Here is a 16,694-nt window from a genome sequence, read left to right on the forward strand (position 1 = left end):
AAATGAGTATACACTGGAGTTTTAAAAATTGAAACAACTGGCTATGTGAGGTGGCTCACGCCTGTAATCCCAGCACTTTGGGAGGCCAAGGTGAGCAGATCACCTGAGGTCAGGAGTTCGAGACCAGCCTGGCCAACATGGCGAAACCACATCTCTACTAAAAATACAAAAATTAGCTGGGTGTGGTGGCACACACCTGTAATCCCAGCTACTCAGGAGGCTGAGGTAGGAGAATTGCTTGAACCCAGGAGGCAGAGATTGCAGTGAGCCGAGATCGTGCCACTGTACTCCAGCCTGGGTGACAGAATGAGACTCTGTCTCAAAAAAAAAAAAAAAAAATTGAAACAACTTTTGAGTTTTTGCCACAACTCTAAATTTGGGTTTCAGGATGTATATTTAAGGTGTTTAAAAGCACATCTTTCAGTACTTTCCAGTCATTTCATATGTAACTTTTATTTCTTGCAAAAGTCTTCAGGGTTATCTGGGCAGTCATATTTTGAGCATTTTGGTGCTCTGCTGCATTAAAAAAACTAATATATGTTGTTAAAAAATCAGAAAGCACATTCATAAACACATATATAAACACACAAAAACCAACATATGTATAGTTTCATACTATAGTTGTAAAATGGTATCATACAGCTCTTTATTCAAATACTAGTTATTTGTGAGTGACTCCTTTTTTCATGCCTCTCTGGGTCTTTAGCCAAGTAGATACTCAAATATTAGTTGAACAAATGAAAATAGTATTAATGGTATATTAACAGAGGCAAATGATTTTTGTGGGGGGAAAAGGGCATCCATCCAAGGATACCTTAATTAAAGACTCAAATCATAAATCGGAGAGCCAGGAAGGAAAATGAGGTTCTGTGTTCAGTTATTCCTCTCCCATTCTCTAGGTCATTTGAGGAGAGTGGTCTCCATTCTAGCCTCAATGAGTATTAGGCTCTCTCGCTCACTCGCTCTCTCTCTCTCTCTCTCTCCCCACCTCTATTTTTTTTTAACCAAAAAGGAAGTGAATTTGCAGCTTTACATCTCACTTTATTTTTTTATTTTAGAACTAATTATTTCCTTTTTCTAGCTCCATTCTGTTCTTTTAAAATCTCCAGAGAAAAAATTCACAACTGCTACCAAGAACTAGCAGTGAAGCTTGCATAGCAGTGTCTTTAACACAATAAAACTGGAAAGGCGAGTCATACATTGAGCCATAAAATAAACTCAACCAATCTCATTTCCAACTGTGGGTAGAGACTTGGTTTCAGTGTTACAGAAGCCCACCTTCCATGTTCCCCTGGTTTTCAAACATGTTTGCAGCAACTTAAATATTCCTTCTTGCGTTGACGGGAGTTTCCACTCCATGCCCTAGGCAGCCTCCTGTTTGAAGAGTCCAACAGAGAAGGTGGGGATCAGGGCTAGGTCAACCCTCAAGTCTCCTTGCTCCTTTCCTCTTCCCCTTTCAGTGGCTGTGTGAAGCGCTCGCCACAGGCCGTGGTCTGAGTGGGGCAACAGGAACAGGAAGAAGCCATTCCCACCCCGTCTGGATGCCAGGGCCCTCGCAGAGACAAGTTCACATGTGTAAGCTCAGCCCTTCATCTCCTGCCTAGTTATTATTTTTAACGGGCACCATGTGCAATTCATTGATTTTTGTTTAACGTTTTTCTCTTCCTTCCTAGTCTTTTGCAAACTATTTTCACTGCAGCAGGCAATCAAGCACAGCTGGGGAGCATACCCCACTATGAGAATCTGGTTCCTCTGAAGCCTCCTCTTTTAGATAGGGGAAGAAGATGCCAGGGCAGGGAGGCAGGGGAAGTGGCTTTTGCGCTGGCCTCGGATGGAGGGGGTGACGTCACCCTAACTTATCAAAGGGAGCCAGGGCTATGATCCATTTATGGGAAACTGCTGTCTCTTCCAAATGAGTACATGCTAGCTCCTTTAATTTCATGATTAGTGTCATTTCATCATTGGGAAGACCAAGCTTTTTCCTGTTCAGTGGCATAAAGCTAATATAAAACCAAGCGTGTGGTTCCTGCAAATATTCACAAAATTTTTTTTTCAAATTGACATAGTTCAGGAGTTGGGCAATAAATTTCCTTCCTAATGAGACACCACAAAGAAAGCAAACATTTGATGTTATGCCCAAAGAGAGTCCGTTGTTGCAGATTTATGGGCAATCTGTGCAAATACTGTCCTTTCCTTTCGATGAGTTTTTAATTTTGGTTTGATAGTCTCCAGGTGTCTATATTTGCCCGTGATATTAGATGCATAAAACTGTAGTAATAGACATGTATTTTTCTTTTTCTCCTTCTGGAAATGTACCTGTCCCCTGGGCATTCACAGCAGTCTTACACAGACTTGATTCATATGTCAGCTGTGTTTACATATCCATACATATATGACACCAAATAAAGACAGTCCTCTATCCACGCACACCAGCAGATGGTGTGAAAAAAAAAATCTCCTTTCTACAAGTTTTCCCCAAAGAAAGATGGCCTTCCAAACAAGGAGTGCAGAGGCTCTCTGTGGAGTCTGAGACGTTCCCCATTGTAATGTTCAGAGGCATGAGGGCAGGGATGGCTGATGGTTGGTACATCTTGGGTCTTTCAGCAATGAGGCACCTGGCATTCATTTTCTACTAATGTTCAGATAAAACCTTCTTTGCATGGGATCCTTCTGGGAGCCTGGCTGCACCAGGCCTGTTATGTCCAGGCCTGAACTATGTTGAGAAGCTATAGAGACCCCTTCAATGTCCTGTGCCATCATCATGAGCCTTTCAGTGGATTTGTGTGTTGACATCTCTATGGAGCCACATTGCCATGTCCTAAATCAAATGGCGGACCAAAGAGGAAACATCAAAGGTCTTGCCAATGGTCAGCAAGATACACAGTGCCTAGGAGGAGAAAAGTGTCCATTCTTTAAGCTTCTGGCCCCTACTGAGATGCATATGGTGTGAAGGCAGCTGTGGTCTCTCTGCCCTGGTTAGCTGTTCTTTCCTGCCCTGCTGGTACACAGGGGGCCTCCTCTTCTCACATTGGGGGTACCCACAGAGTCATTCCTCTTCTGATCTACTGGGTATCTCCCAAAGAAACCAGAAGATGGGAAATGGGACAAACATGCAGTGCAGACAGAAACCATAGTCACCCAGCTCTCCTACCGGGCCATCTCTTCAAGCTCCCTGGGTGTTGTCAAACTGTATGAAGGTCTCTAGTAAAGATCAAGTGATGGAAAGTACACAACACATGTAAGCTAATAAATGCAAGGCATTCTTCAGTCTGCAGAGCTCTTATCACATAGTAGGGTTGGTGGTGTAGTGATGGTGATTATGGTGATGATGGTGGTGGGATGGTGGTTAGAGTGGTGGCTGCAGTGATAGTATTTTTATATGCTACTATTTCTTAACTTCAGTCCCATATCCCTCTGAAAAAGTACCCTATTGCTTAATAGAAATTTTGGCTAATCCTTCTCTCAGGTAAATATGAATGAAAGCAAGCTGAAAGGCACAGGTACTTGGCTCAGAAATTGGCAATGACTTCTCTCAAGGAGGAGTGTCAGGCAACACAATAGCTCTAAAAGAACAGAACTGGCCTCGTGTTTAGTATCATTGCCTCTCCTCCTGGACTAATTTTTTTTTAATTGACTCAAAATTTTAGGTAAGTGAGCTGCCTATATAGGGAAAAGTCAAGACACTCTTTTTGTTCACCGATCCCATTCTTCTTGGGAAAATCCTGGGCTCTGGGCCTGACAGTCCTGAGTACAATTCCCATCTACGCCCCCACTCAGTGGCTGGGTAACATCAGGCAAGTGGCCTAATTTCTCTAGGTCTCAGCACCCCTCTCTGTAAAATGAGGGGACTGATACCCCCTTTGGGGTTGAGGATGATACGAAGACTAGGCGCAGTGAATACACAGCACCTGGCATGGCAGCTGGTGCCTAGTACGTGCTCAAGGAATATAGACAATGTTATTATTACATAAAATATAAGCAGCCATAAAAAAGAATGAGTTCATGTCCTTTGCAGGGACATGGATGAAGCTGGAAGCCATCACTCTCAGAAAACTAACACAGGAACAGAAAAACAAACACTGCATGTTCTCACTCATAAGCAGGAGTTGAACAATGAGAACACATGGACACAGGGAGGGGAACAAAACACACCGGGGCCTGTTGCGGGGTTAGGGGGCAAGGGGAGGGATAGCATTAGGACAAATACCTAATGCATGCAGGGCTTAAAACCTAGACAATGGGTTGATAGGTGCAGCAAACCACCATGGCACATGCATACCTATGTAATAAACCTGCATGTTCCTGCACACATATCCCAGAACTTAAATTTTAAAAAAAGTTTAAGATTAAATATATATATATGTATATACAAGCCAGATCATGTTGATACCATCTTTAAAACCCTCCAGTGGATTCATATGGCTCTTAAAATAAAATCCAGACTCCATTCTCCAGGCACAAGGCCCACATGACCTGGCCTCTGTCTCCTACTTCAGCCCCATTTGGTATCTTGTGACATCTCCTCACCAAGTTGTGGTTCCTCTCGACTTCCTTCATGGCTTCAAGTACATGAAACTTTTCTGTGCTTCAAAGTCTTGGTACCTAGTCTTTCCTTACTGGAACTTGACTGCACTCAATTTTTTCATTTGTTTGTTTGTTTTGAAGGAGTCTTGGTCTGTTGCCCAGGCTGGAGTGTAATGGTGCAATAGTGCTCACTGCAACCTCCGCCTCTTGGGCTCAAGTGATTCTCGTGCCTCAGCCTCCCAAATAGCTGGGATTACAGGCATGCACTATCACTCCCAGCTAATTTTTTGTATTTTTAGTAGAGATGGAGTTTCACCATGTTTCCCGGGCTAGTCTCGAACTCCTGAGCTCAGGTGATCCACCCACCTCGGCCCCCCAAAGTGCTAGGATTACAGGCGTGAGCCACCATGCCTGGCCCACTCACTCTATTTAAACACACACACACACACACACTCCTTTTTATTATGGAAAAGTTCAAACATACAAAAAAGGGAGAAAGGAGTAGCATGCACCCTATGTACCCATAACCTGGATTCAATTTATGAGCAATAAACCGGGGCCATCTCTATCCTCTTCTTCCCCCTCCACCCCGACTTATTTTGAAGTAACTCTTAGCATAACAATGAATCTGTAAATGTTTCTGTATGTAATTCTAAAAGATACAGATCTTTTTAAAAATTATATCATCATGCCCTAATTCTAAAATTATAAAAAATATTAAATGATACCATCTTATACCTAAAATATTAATAATTTCTTAATTTTATTAAGTTTCCAATCAGTATTCCCATTTCCCCCAATTGTGTCATAAATCCTATCTTTTAATAGTCTATTTGCTTGAATCTAGATCAAAATAAGATTGCAATTGATTGATATTTCTTCTATGTTTCTTTTTAATCTACAGGTTCCCACTCTTTCCATTTTTATATTCTTTTAAGTTATTTGTTGAAGAAACCAAGTCATTGATCCTGTAGAGTTTTCCAGTCTGTACCTGATTACATCCCCTTTGTGTCATTTAACATGTCCTTCTGTCTTCTGTGTATTCTGTAAATTAATCATTAGATAGTTTAATCAAATGTAGGTGGGAGTGCATTCTATCAGGAGATATAGAATGTCTAGCTCTCTCTTTCTATTATGCTAATAGCAACTAATGAGCTTGCCTACATCCATTTTGTCATCAGAAGTTACAAAATGATAGTATTATAATTTTATTATTCTTTTCAATTTATAATAAAATAATGAATAAAGAGGAACTATAAAGAAAAGATTTATTTTTGTCAACTGCTTGGTTACTGTAAGTATAGAATACTATAGGATAAGAAAGGCAGAAAAAAAGTTTGGTTATCTTCTTTTATTTAATGTTGCAGCATTAAATCACCCAGCACTCTCCCAAGACGGTGCTAGGTGATTTAATGCTGCATCATTAACTAAAATAACATAATCAAATTACCTTAGCGTCCTCCATAGGTGATGAATGGTGGTTTCTTACCTTATGAGCTACTTGTAGGTTTAAACATATATGTTCCATTTTGAGCCAATGTAGTTACTATTCTTAAATTAAAACTTAAATTGCCTCATCTTTGATCAGACAAAAGGTTCCTGAATTCTTTTGGCACACCTTCAGTAAGCTTTGACATGTCCTTGCTATCTACCATAACAAAAAGCTTCAGGTTTTTATCTTTGTTTCCTGGCACAGACTTGGAATCAACTATTTCTCCAAAGAACCCTGTGGTATTGTTGATTTATTCTAAGCTTTCGATGTATTCTCCATTGTTCTTTAAATATATGTATAATATATGTGTATGTAGAAATATTTTCATTTCCTTTTTATGCATGCATAGTACTCCACTATTTGAATGTTTCACAGTTCATTTGACCAGTCCTACTGATGGATACTTCCTGAGTTTTTAATATTATAAATACAGCTGCAATTAATAACTTTATACATGCAACTTTCATATTTTTACCACCAAATAATGCCACTATAAACATTCGAGTCTTTGTTAGAACCTATGTTTTCATTTCTCTTAAGTAAATACCTAGAAGTGGAATTGCTGAATCATATGGTAAGTTATTCGGTTGGACATCGTGTTCTCTAAATATCAATTATGTCAGAAAGATTGATAGTGTCATTCATATTTTCTTTGCTTTTGCTGATTTTTTTTTACTATTGTTGTATCAATTGCTGTTAAAAGGGTATTAAAATCTTCAACTATGATTGTGGAATTGTCTATTTATCTCTCTAATTCTATCCTTTTTGCCTCATGCATTTTAAATGTCTGTTATTAGATATTTACAAGTTTGCTGTTGTTATGTCTTCCAATGAATTGACCCGCTTTTACTATGAAATGTCATTTATCACTGGTAATTCTCCTTTAGTGTGGAAATCTATTTCATCTTATATCAATCAATAGATTCACTTTAGCCTTATGTTTACTGTCTGCATGCTATATCTTTTCCATGTATTTACTCTCAAATTATCTGTGTCATATTTAAAGTGCATCTTTGTAGACATTATATAGTTGAATCTTGCTTTTTTATTCATTCTGACAAACTTTATCTTTTAATTGGAGTGTTTATTCCATTAATATGTAATGTGATTATTAACATGTTTAGGTTTGTGCTATCATTGTATTTTTTTTTTGTAAATGCTTTTTTAACTCCTCTGTTTCTTCTTTCTCTGTTAGGGAAGATTATTTGAAGATTTTATAGAATTCCATTTACATTTGTATTGGCTTTTTTAGGCATATTGTTTCATATTGTTTTATTGATGATTACTCTAGAGATTATAACATAGATTCTTAACTTCTTATAGGCTACTTACAGTTAATGTTATTCCACTTCACATTAAATTATAGAAAACTTGTGGTCCAGTTAAATTCCCCTGTCTTTTATGCTATAGCTAATATATAATATACACACATGTGTGTAAATATAAACATACACATGTATATATAATCTACATGTTATAGACAGTGTTATAATTTTTGCTTTCAACAATCATATGTATTATAAAGAAATTAAAGCCTAGGGGGAAGAAAAATAGGTTTTAATATTTACTGAGATATTTATCATTTCCAATGCTTTTTACAACTTTCTGAAGATCTGAGGTAGCATTTATTGTAGTTGAAGTTTGCTAGTGATGAAGTAAGTTAGTTTTCTTATACATTAAAATGTCATTATTTCACCTCTACTCCAGAAATACATTTTTATTGGATATAGAATTCTAGTTTGACTTTTTAAAAAATTCATTCATTTGAAGATGCTCCATTTTATTCTTGCCTCCATCATGTATGATGAGAAGCTTGCTGTAACTGAATCACCTTTACTCTATACATAGTGTGTCATTTTTCTCATTTTCTGCTTTCTAGTTTAGCTCTTTGGTTTTCAACAGTTTGACTATAATGTGTGCATAGACATGGCCTCATTTGTACTTATCCAGCTTTGGATTCATTAAGCAAGTTGAATCTGCAAATCTATGTCTTTCAGCAAGTTTAGGAAATTTTGGATCATTTTTTCAAATATATATTTTGCCCTATTCTCTTTTCTTCTTGAACTCCTAATACACGTATGTCATTCTGTTAGATACTATCTAACAAGTCTCTGAAGTTCTGTTCTTTTTTAAAAAATCGTTTTCTTTCTTTTTTTGGCCTGTATAATTTTTATTGATCTGTTTTCAAGTTTACTGACTCTTCTGTTTTTGCTATTAAATCTGTACAGTAAGTTTTTATTGGACATATTGTATTCTTTTCAGTTCTAGAATTTTTAATCATTGCTATTTCTTTGCTGAGATTTCCTATATTTTATTCATTGAGAGCATATATACTTTTATGTCATTGATATATTTATAATAGCAGCATTAACATTTTTGTCTACTCATTGCAACACATGGATCATCTTAGGTTGGTCTCGCTTGATTACCTTTTCTCTTGGGGATGAGTCCCATTTTCCTCCATTTTCCTGGTTCATTGTATGTCAGGTAATTTTGGATCATACTGTAGACCTTTTAAGTCTTTGTATCTTAGCCATTACTGTGATAGTGGAGAGTCTGGATTCCTTTACACTTGACCAACGAGTAATGTTTCTTTTGTTTCAGCAGTTAATTGACTTGGTTGGATACAAACTTTAACTTTGTTTCATGGTCCGCAGCTCCAATCTCAGCGCAGATTTTTTATTTTTTTTTATTTTTTTTTTTATTTTTTTTTGAGATGGAGTCTCGCTCTGTAGCCCAGGCTGGAATACAGTGGCGTGATCTCGGCCCACCGCAAGCTCCACCTTCCGGTTCACGCCATTCTCCTGCCTCAGCCTCCCGAGTAGCTGGGACTACAGGCGCCCGCCACCACGCCTGGCTAATTTTTTGTATTTTTAGTAGAGACGGTGTTTCACCGTGTTAGCCAGGATGGTCTCAATCTCCTGACCTCATGATCCACCTGCCTCAGCCTCCCAAAGTGCTGGGATTTACAGGCGTGAGCCACTGCGCCCGGCCTCAGCTCAGATTTTTTTTGTCTTCAGCTGGGAAGCTTTGAGTGGCCTCTGTGCTTGCATGTTTCAGGGGTCAGTCAAAGCTGCAGAAAGACAGAGCTTAAGGACGCCCTTTTTAGCTCTTTCCTGCAAGATTCCCCTCCTCTCTCTCTAAAGGCTAGACACCCTGCTCAGTGCTCTTATTCTCCAGACCAGAAAGACTACAGTTTTTCCACCAACACCCCCACTACTCCATGTGTACACAGCACTGCACATGCCTCCAGGCTACAAGCAAAAAAACAGGAAACTTACATCAATATAACTCCCCTACTCTAAGCACGAACTCCACAATAGAATCTGCCTGCTTCTCTTTACGCTCCAGAACCATCCAGTAGCTGCTTTGGGTTGTTGTTATCTACAGAGGGTTCAATCCAGTAGTAGCTTACGAATCAGCCATTACTGGGAGAGAGCTATTTCAGTGAAGTTTTAATTTGTATCTCTCTTATGAGCAGAGTTAAGCTTCTTTTTATATGCTGTTTGAATTTTTTCCCTGTTAATTCTCTGTTTACATCTCTTGCCCATTTTTCTATTCCAGTTATGTTGGTCTTTTTCTTCTCTGTGTTTAGGTGGTGTTTCTATATTAGGAATACTAATTCCTTTTTTTCTGAGCATCTCTGGGTGTGCTAGTGTAGAAGCTTCTTCTTAGGGTTTGGTTCAGCATTGGATATTTTTTCTTTTCTTTTTTTACTTTAAATGTATTATACTTTTATTATTTTATTCTTTTTGCTAGTAGGATTGTTTTTATTTTTTTTTTTAATCTTCAACTTTTAAGTTCAGGGGTACACGTGCAGGTTGTGCAGGTTAGTTATATAGGTAAACATGTGCCATGGTGGTTTGCCGCACAGATCATCCCATCACTTAGGTATAAAGCCTAGTGTCCATTAGCTATTCTTCCTGATGCTCTCCCTTCGCACCCTCCCCCACCCCGATGGGCCCCAGTGTGTATGTTTTTCCCCTCCCCCCACCCACCACCTATGTGTTCATGTGTTTTCATCCTTCAGCTCCCACTTATAAGTGAGAACATGCAGTGTTTGGTTTTCTGTTCCTGTGTTAATTTACTAAGGAGAACAGCTTCCAGCTCCATCCATGTCCCTGTAAAGGGCATGGTCTCATTCCTTTTTATGGCTGCATGGTAAGGAATACTAATTCTTTGTGATATAAACTGCAAAAGAAAATGTTCCACATTGACATTTATCCATCTTTTTCTTATTACATTAGGGTTTTATATTATAGTTAGGAAAGTTTTTCCTAATCCTAGATTATAGAATAATTCACCCAGGTTTTCTTCCAACCCTTGCATGATTTCACTTTCTTATATTTAAATCTCTGATTTATTTGGAGTTTATACTTGCGTTGAGTATAGGGAATGGACCCAATGTTCTCTTTTTCATACGGATAACTTATTATCCCAGCTTATTAAAAAATCCATCATTTCCCCCACTGAGCTGAGATGCAGCCATTTTTTTCATTCTTAATTTCTATATATGATTTGGTTTATTACTAGATTTTCTATTCTATCCTATATCTCTGTATCTCTGTTCATGCACCTAGGCTACACTGTTTTGATTATTGAAGTCATACTACACTTCAATATCTGGTAGTTATTCTTCTCCCCCTGCTGTTCTTTTTTCACAAGTTTTAGGTGTTGGTTTTTGCTTTCATTTTTGTTTTTTTCTATTCTTGCTTATTTATTCTTTCAAATAAATTTTATAACCAACTTTGTAGCTCCACTAAAACAAAAACCTGATGGGGTGTTTATTGGAATAACACGAGGCGATCTTCACCGCACTTTATATAAGGTTGGCTTCTCATCTTCCTTGGGCTGTCTGTTTAAATCTCACTTCCTCAAATCAAGACTTACAGAACTTATAGGAAACACTGTCTCCAAAATTACTCAGCATTATAGTCTTCTCCAACTGCAATACGCTAACTATTCACATCATATATTGTGGGAGTAGAAATGTGATCAAGAGAGACAGCTCCACCTCTAATTAGCTGTGCAACCTTGGCAACTGTTAAGCCTCAGACTCCTCATCTGTACAATGAGGAGGTTACACATGACTTGTAGATTTCAAACCCCATTCTTCAGAACCCTAGAGATGCTGCGATGGTTAATAAACTAAGTGTTAACTTGATTGGATTGAAGAATACAAAGTATTGTTCCTGGGTGTGTCTGTGAGGGAGTTGCCAAAGGAGATTAACATTTGAGTCAGTGGACTGGGAAAGGCAGACCCACCCTTAATCTGGGTAGGCACAATCTAATCAGCTGCCAGCATGGCCAGAATAAAAGCAGGCAGAAGAATGTGAAAACACTATACTGGTTAAGTCTTCTGGCTACATCTTTCTCCCGTGCTGAATGCTTTCTGCTGTCGAACATCAGAGTTCTTCAGCTTTGGGACTCGGGCTGGCTTCCTTGCTCCTCAGCTTGCAGATGGCCTATTGTGGGACCTGACCTTGTGATCATGTGAGTCAATACTCCTTAATAAATTCCCCTTTCTATATACCTCTATCCTATTAGTTTTGTCCTTCTAGAGAACCCTGAATAATACAGATGCCTAGGAGCTGCCAAGGGCACCCCAACCCTGCACTATCCAGGGAATATCTGCTTTAGGAAATGTAGTTCCAAGACAGCTTTCATTTGAAAAATGGTTTCACTACAACAGTACATTCTGAAATGGCTACAGATTTTGTCCCTTTCACACTGACTCTGAATTGGCCATGTGTCTATATCCATACCATCCTACACATACCCAGTTTCGTCTGAATTGGCCATGTGACTCACTTGGACAATAGGACATTAAGAAACATGACACAGAGACTTTAAAAGTGCTTGCACATTGGGGCTTGTTCTCTAGGTGTTCATGAAAGCCAGTTGCTACATGAAGAAGCCTGGGCTAACCTGCTGGAAGAAGATGAAAGACCACAACAATCATGATGCACTCCAGCCATCCCAGCTGAGCTCCTATACACGTAAAAGACTCAGCTGACAGCTAGCCAATCCTCCTACAGAAGCAGATAGGCAACTGATCGCAGATACATGAGTAAATCCAGCCCCCGATAAGAACAGCTCAACCAACCTGCACATTCATGAACAAAGTAAATGCTTTCTGTTTAAGTCACCAAGATTTGGAGTTTTTGTCTTTTCATTTTTGTTTTTTGTTTTGGTTTTGCAGTAATGGCTAACTAATACAGCCGCTAAATAATATATTTCACACCATTGGCTTAGACAATCTCTAATGGCCTTATCAGTTGATGTTCCTAACAGCTGACTTCTATTTTTCTAAGGTAATACAGCTGCACTCTCCAGCAGTGTGGTCAGATCAGTGCATGGAGCATCTTCCCTCCCACTTGTCATTTCCTAGGGCATCCCTCCCTGGGTCAGGACCTAATGCTGCCAAGGTGCCTACTTGGGATGCCCTACACAGGCACAGGGCCAGCACCCCATCATCCCAGGGAAAATGTTCAATTACTGCCTTTCTTCTGAGATAGGACCCCTTGGTGTCTCTTAAGAGCCACTGGCCACCCTGCTAAGCAGGACAGGGTAATATGTGTGGTAGGCAGTTATTGGTTGTCATCCCATTATCCCCTCCTGTAGGCAACCTCCTTCCCCCATTCCATGCAGTCCCAATCAGTCATGGTGCCCTGCCACAGAGGTTAACGCATGTCCTGGCTGGCTAATGAGAGTGCCCCATTCCCCTGGCCATAGGCTTTAGTCCAGGAGTGAGCATATGACTGAGGCATAAGCACTAAGGAAAGAGTTTTACACGGATGGAAAAGATTGTCTATTGCCGTCAAGGTCAAGTACTGCTGTACCTGTGTCAGGCTTCCTGATGGCCATCTTCTCTGGCCCCCCTTGTGAAGCCTCTTGCTGTCAGAGAAAAGGAAAACAACATAAAGAGAAAGGTAGAGTTAAGAGATGGAAATGAGAAAAAAGAATCCCATTGATCACCCTTGAGCTCCGATATCCAGCTATGCCTGACGCCAATTCCATTTCTCAATTTCAAAGGACATAAAAGCCCATGAAGTTCCTATTTTGCTAAGCCCATTGGAACTGAACTTCTACCATATGGAAGTGAAAGCTTCCTGACCAGCCACTGTGATCAGAAGCCTGATGTGGCAGGAGGAGCTTGGGACCTCTTGGGCCTGCTCTGCCTTGATCTCCCAAGGGCTGGGCCATGTCTCACTTTCTCCAAGCCCCTTCCCCTCCTTTGTACAGTGCCCTGTACAGAAGAGGGGACTAGCAAATGCTTGTTGGACTCAATAATGATGCATTGGCAGGGATCTGATCTGAGTGCTCGGTGCCTCGGTTTCCTCATCTGTAAGATGAGGATAATAGCACATGCCTTGCTTAGTTCACAAGACCAACATAAAGGCCCATTGGAGCAAAAGTAAATGAATGCACTTCATATTATATAATGTTCTGGACAAATACGAACTCTTAGTTATGAGAAAATGTTTGTTTTATGCTTTATAATACATAATCTCTATGAGCTCTTCCAGGTCTAACGTTAAAAATATTTTTAAATTTAAGTGTGTAATTAAATCACAAATGTTGCATATCTTTGCTTGTAATTTATTCATGTATTCTACGGGTATTTGTTAACCACAGATGCCACTGTTGATGCATTATCTATAGTGGAAATATAGGGCTGCATGTAGATGTCTCTCAGCTATACCAAAAACATACGTCTTCACCAACAGCAGCTGCCCTGTTCTGTGTGCAGAAGGGGGAAGGGGACTGGCTGGTATCCACCATCATGTAAGACACATGCTAGATGTGTTCCCATGATCTCTTATTTCATGCCCTCAACCCCATTTTATAGACAGGAACATTAAGATTGCCCAAAGCTCAACACCAGAAAGTGGCTAACCCCTCAGGTCACCACTTGCTTTTTGAGTCAGGATTCAGCCCCCAGTTTGACTCCGAAGCCCTCTCTCTTCCAACCTCACCAGGTAGCCTCCTTTGAGTAAAAAGCCAAACTCTGCCCACCAGGCATTTTCCTGCCCAAACTGGGTCATGTCTGGATTGAAGTGGGGGACAGGGGTCACCTCGGTTGCTAAAACGTAGCTTATGCAGCTCCTTCTTGGGAGGTGAACAGAGCTGAGGCTCACCCGGGGGGCGGGAGGAGGCCAGGGCTCACACAGGTGTGATTTCTCCCACTGCCTTCTCCTCTTCCCTGGCGTCCCTCTGAGATGGACAGGGAATCCTGGGATTCTTCTAGAAACTTGAATTAGCCAGGATTCACCCCCTGCCCAAACAGGTAAAAATCACAGAGGGACACCTCTGCCTGACTCAAGAAAAGAGACTGTCATAGACGGCGGGCAAAACCTATAAGGCTTCTCTCCTTCAACCGAGAGCCAAACACACAAACCTGCCAGGTGGCGCTGACAGAAGCCTTGGTGCCATCTTCTGGCCATGTTGAGGATGGCGCTCTGGGAGGCTGAGCTGCCCTAGAAGAGGAGGTGGCTGGATCCACACACGCTCCAGGGGGTCATCTGCTCCATGCAAGATGCTGTGTGGACTCGGGATCAGCAGAGGACAAGACAAGGACCCTGCCTCACAGACCATCTGGAACATCAGGCATGTACCAAAAGAAGACACATGACTGGTGACTGCCACAAGCACGTGCTTTCTGGTTCGTGAGGATGGAAGCAGGTAGTGTGTTCCAGAGGAGCCTGGAAAACCAGCCTGGGAGACATGGGTTAGAGGGATATGCATTCCAAGGGCTAGGAAACAGCAACAGCCAAGGTGGGAAGCTGGACTGTGCCTTCCTTTGTCCTAGAGCAACCAACAGACCTCCACAGTAGCATCGTAGGGCATGGTAGGGAAGTAGGGGCAAAAGCTTTGGAAATGTAGATTGAAACCACTTGAGAAGGGCCTTAAATGATGAGTCAGCAATGTGAGGCATCAGCCTCCCAGTGTACCCCAGAGGTTGCTCAGCAGTGACCCAGAGGTATGAACAGAAGGAGAAATGTGGCACACTTATTCAAAGATTTAGGAGGAAAATGGCAGCAAGTTTAAAGACATTTAAATTAAAACAAACACATATGTATTATCCAGTAGGATGCAAAAATCCCTACAATTTTTAAAGACCAAACAGTAGACTTCAAAGACATTTTCCACTTGCAGCAGCCCTTTTTGGGGTACCCAGGCACTGCACACTGTCTATAGCTGGGGGCATTAGTGACAACTACCTCACAGGCTTGCAGAGACTGAAATGAGATCGTCTGCAAAAAGCTTCATGCTTACCACAATGCCTGGAACATAGTGACAGTCAGTGTCATCTGTCAGTACTCTGGTCCTGTCCAGTACAGCTCTTTGGCCTGTCTGGTTCCTGATTTGCTTCTGATTGCAATTCAGCCTTTGGCTTCTGGGTCTTCCCTGCATCTCTACTCTCCACCACATCTCCCAGCGCCCCTTCACCCCAACCTCACTCTCAGCCTCCTCCCTGACTTCTCTCTTGACCTCCCACCCTGTGTCCCCAGTCCTCCAAGTCCAGGCCCAACAGGACACGTTTTTCCAGAAAATCATTGCCTCTTCTGCCAAGTGACGTACCCATAGGGCTGGTCTTCATCCCCAAATGCCTGAGTGGACCCAGGAGTGCTCCCAGCACCCTCTCCCCACACTGATGGCTCAAAGACTCCCTCACACCTCTGCACCCCAGACCTTGGGTTTAGTAGTCTCTCCACAGCAGCCCAAATGTGTACAGCCCTTGTGGACTGCAGCCACCATGTCCAATCCATCCCTTCCCCGTCCTGGGGGAGCTCAAGCTCACCTTCTAGCATGAGCCACCTCTGCAACCTCACATGGCTTCTCCAAAGGCCTAGATCCCCAAACAAAGCCAAGATGGGTCAGGCAGTTACCTCCCATATGCCTGGCAGGTGGCATTTTTTTACTATGAAACATCACAGCAAATGAAGCCTGGGAACCTGGGAAAGGTTGGGTACCTGCTCAGGCCAGAGGAAGGAAGATGCTACTCCTCCTTCAGATCATCAGTGACAATGTATCAGTGAGCTACTCAACAGATCCCCCTGCCCCACAAGCACCTGTAGAGCTGTTGTGTTTTCCATATACATTACATACAAACGGTACATGGGCAGTTCATTCCCATTGCTCCAACCCTGATTTTGTGCTCTAAATAATATTTCTCAGCACCCTCAAAGACCCGGTTTGTCCCAAATTCCCATGATGGCACAGAGCTGCAGAAAGGACAGTGGCCTTAGAAAAGTGTTACAGGTTGGTGCAGAAGTATTTGCTATAAAATTGCAAAAGCTGCAGTTACTTTTTCACCAACTTAATATTTCAAGCATTAAGGGAACATGGAAAACAGCCAGGTTTGGCTCTATTTTTTTGTTAATTTTTACTTATATTTTACTTATATTTTCTTATATACTTATAAGTAAATATAAGACTTACTTATATTTACTTATATTACTTATATACTTAAATTATAATATACTTATGATTTTTACTTATATTTTACTTATATGTGCCCAAAAGAAATATTTGCATATTGTAAGATATTCAAAATATTACAGAAATATTTGCTCTAATAAGCAAAAGTCCTCTATAGCCTCATCTCTCAGAGTTAAATATCAATAGTGGTTCAGTACATACTCCTCCAGGCAGTTTTTGTTCATGTGCATAT

General features: G+C 40.9%; 1 long non-coding RNA gene across 1 annotated transcript; it reads right to left on the minus strand.

Moving 5' to 3' along the window:
* Positions 1 to 368: 368 nt before the first annotated feature.
* On the minus strand, positions 369 to 16,371 carry LOC129136152 (uncharacterized). Its single transcript, XR_008537490.2, has 3 exons — positions 14,418 to 16,371; positions 12,859 to 12,913; positions 369 to 3,201 (listed from the first exon to the last, which is right to left on the minus strand). It is a non-coding gene; the product is annotated as an uncharacterized LOC129136152 (long non-coding RNA).
* Between the last annotated feature and the right edge of the window lie 323 nt (positions 16,372 to 16,694).

This window comes from Pan troglodytes, chromosome 8 (genome assembly GCF_028858775.2).
Source record: "Pan troglodytes isolate AG18354 chromosome 8, NHGRI_mPanTro3-v2.0_pri, whole genome shotgun sequence".
Classification (NCBI taxonomy): domain Eukaryota; kingdom Metazoa; phylum Chordata; class Mammalia; order Primates; family Hominidae; genus Pan; species Pan troglodytes.